The following is a 3,774-nucleotide window of genomic DNA, read 5'->3' on the forward strand; positions in this document are numbered from 1 at the left end:
AATCTTCTCAATTAAATCTTTAGTACCATCAATATATGAATTTTCTTTATTTATTGTTGAAAACAATTTTTGTCTAAAAATAAAGTCATCATCTTCGTCAGTGTCTTTAGAATCTGTTTCATTGTTTATGAAACTTCGTGGTTGACACTTCTTATCTTCTTCCCACTTTTTGACTACTTTAAGAACTTTCTGGGAAAGAAAAGTTTTTTCTGAAAAAGAATTTTCAATTTTTTTGGGTTCATCATAGGGGATATATGACTCAAAATATGAACAGTGTCATAAATTCATCATAGAAATCCTAGAGGGTTCTATCTCCTCTCCTGAAGGGGTTTGTATGTCTTCGTAATTAGTAAACCTTACTGAGAGACTATTTCTTCTGTTTGTTATTATGGCTGCACTAGGGGTGGTTATAGCACTCCTAGAGGATCCAACATCAATATGTGTTTGCCATTGGTTATTATGATTCCTGGAGGAATAAAAAGCTTCAGGTGGCAGGAATTGGATTCCATTAGATGACAATGTTGTCACCAATGGATTCGTATTTATCCTATATCTAGGGGATATTTGGTCACTTATTCTACCTATAAGGGTAATGTCTAATTGTAAGTTATGCCTTACAAAGTTTCTTCCAAAACCTATGGTTAGGACTTCTAAATTTATGTTTTGTATAAAATCACTAAGTTTCATTGTATAATTAGGAGCAATGTATATTGGGGACACTGTTTGATTTAAATCTATTTCTATCATCCCTATTATGGCTTGGGAATTATTATCTCTAAATCTTTTATCAAAGAGTACTGCAAAAGCTTTGGCTCCTACAAAAGATCTTGTTAGAGATCTGATACCTATGGCGATTAGTCCTAAGTGTACATATCTTCTATTTGTACTAAGGAGCTGTCGTCTTGTTTGTTCAGAGATTAATCTAATAATCTCGTGTCTTCCATCAGGATGATGAAAATCCTCTATTCTCCTATATCTATATAAATTGGTTTTGTCTGAACTTAACTAGTTTAAGTTGTATAGCTGTCTGGGATCTAATGAGTCTATTCTAGAGTTTGACCTAATATCAATGTTAGACTCTATGTCTACTATTTGTTCTAGTTGTATAGTTCGAGAGTTTGTTCTCCTAAACAACCTATCCATGATTCCAGGGTGTTGATTTATCGACTCAATTACAGGATTGTGTCCTAAAACTATTTGTGAGGTTCCTGTAAGAGGTACAATCCTCATTTCCTGGGTTTCGCTAAGATAAATTTATTTGAGGATTGGTTAATATTCTTTCCTAAAGATAATTTAGAAAGTTGTGTAGTTATTTTGTCAATATAGTTTGAAGAAAAGTGAATTTGTTGATCTTTGGACTTAAGAAGTTCCAGAATCTCAGTGACCTTGTTTTCTAAAATTTGTACTTTATTAAAAAGCAAATTTTGTGTTTTTATAATACTCTCCAAATGTTTAGGAAGATATTTAAGAGTTTTTGTAGAATATTTACTAAGAAAACTGTTAGTATTAGTAAAATCTCTATGTCTATCCAATATTTCTAATTTCTCCAATAAAGTCTAATTATAGCTAGGAGGATATCTTCATTGTTGTCAAATGATATTTTAAGTGATTTATTTATTTTGGACTCCATATAGGCATGCTTGGGGGTGTTCAAAACCGAACCAACCCAAATGGAAAACCGCAAACCGCAAAAAAAAAAAAAAAAAACTGAAATCCAAGCCAAACCGCGATTTTTCTGATTAGTTTGGTTGTTTTTTTATATAGAAACCGAGCGGTTTGGTTCGGTTTTGGTTTCTAGCTGAAAATCCAAACCAAACCGAACCAAACCACATATTTACATATTATATATTTTTTAAATTTTTATTTTAGTACGTGTGACATTACCCATTAGGTGCAGATTGCGTTTCAGTTTCACTATTTGTATTTCACTTATTTCTGTATTGCATTTCACTTACACACTAATGACTACACAATTCACGTTTCACTTATGATTATTAGGGTGAAGAATTGGAAGATTGGAATCATTATTCATATGTTTTTATGTTTTATTTGAATTATTGTTGTAGCAGATTTTTATGAATTATTTGGATCTATTGATTGTTTTATGTTTTTATGTTTTACTTGAATTATTGTTGTAACGGATTTTTATGAATTACTTGAATTATTTGATTGTTTTATGTTTTTATACTTTATTTTCTTAAGGAATGTTTACAGCAAGTTAATTTTTATTATGATTATAAATAAGATTTTATAATTTAAAAAAATCGAAAAAACTGTCCAAACCACACCTCATAGATTGGTTTGGTTTGGTTTGGATTTTATTTTTTTAAAAATCCAAACCTAACCAAACCGCATATTAATTTATTGTTTGGTTTGGACATAATTTTGAGAAAAAAACCTCCAAACCACACCGCAAACACCCCTAAGCATGCTCTTGTGATTGGGCTTCCAATTTCTTGTGTTGGATTTATTGGAATGCTGAATTTCGGTACAAGAATCTTGACATCATCTTTCACATATTAATCCTTTTTTAACTCATGATTAGGCCACACTAGCTCCTACATGAGAATAATTTATTTATAGTAAATAACTTATGCAACAAAAATCTTATGATAGCTACATAATTTACTCTTTTTTTTTTACTTTTGAAACATTTATACCTAACAATTGCAAGCCAAAACGAATTTCTATTATCATGTTACATTATTTTATATAACATGGTGTTATTTTCAATATTTAATTTTTTACAATTTAATTTTAATCTCTCTAAAAAATATAAATATTAATTTCCAATTCATAATTTGTATCGTGAATACATGCTCTAATTCTAATATAAGAGAGAAGACCGTTTAAGATTTATACATGCTCTACTATTTTTTTTATAAAGTTCGATGTTAATTATGAAGAACTGTCTATTTGAAGTCCAAAATAAAGTTGACGAGATACATCCATAGGAATGATAGGATTTCAAGCATATCCCTAAATGCCTATAATATGGGTTATAAAATATATAGTTTGTATATAATATAACATATACGTACCAAAAATCACGCTCAGAAAATCTAGAATGCAATTTGTAATCATATATCATTATAGATCTAGTTTCAAAAAGATTCATCATAAGCAACCGCTCCATCACGGTCTAACATCTACAATTAACCTTGTCAATATAGAAATGATAAAAAGTTGAAATATATAAGTATATTCGTTTCTAATAAAATCACCAAAAATTTATTTTTCTCTAATAATGACGTGTAGACATAAATTTTATTCTATTATTTCCAAATTATTTTCTAAATAATAAAATAGAAAATTTGAATATATACTATCCTTATATTTTTTTTCCTAAATTAAAATATAAAAGAATTGTATGATTGAAATAATTATAACATGAAAATTAATAAACTCCATTATTTTCATTGGTGAAATTGAATATATCAAATGGATGCTTTAAGTTTTTTTTTAATATTTTAACAAGTGTATTGTACTGATAAATGCTTATTTTTTATAGTTAAATTAATAATAAATATTTTAGATATAGAAATTATACTATAAAATATTATAATAAATAAATGTCTTTAAATTAATATATAAAATATATTTTAAATTTATGATGAATAGTTAAATTACGATATAATATTATTTTAACTATTAGTAATTTTTTATATAATATTGATAGAAAGATATAGGTAAATGAGAAGATTAAGTATAGGGCAATTTAAGAGTTTTGAGAGAATACAAAATTTGTCTAATTACAAGAAAGTGCATGAAAAG

Source organism: Glycine soja, chromosome 18, assembly GCF_004193775.1.
Source record: "Glycine soja cultivar W05 chromosome 18, ASM419377v2, whole genome shotgun sequence".
Lineage (NCBI taxonomy): Eukaryota > Viridiplantae > Streptophyta > Magnoliopsida > Fabales > Fabaceae > Glycine > Glycine soja.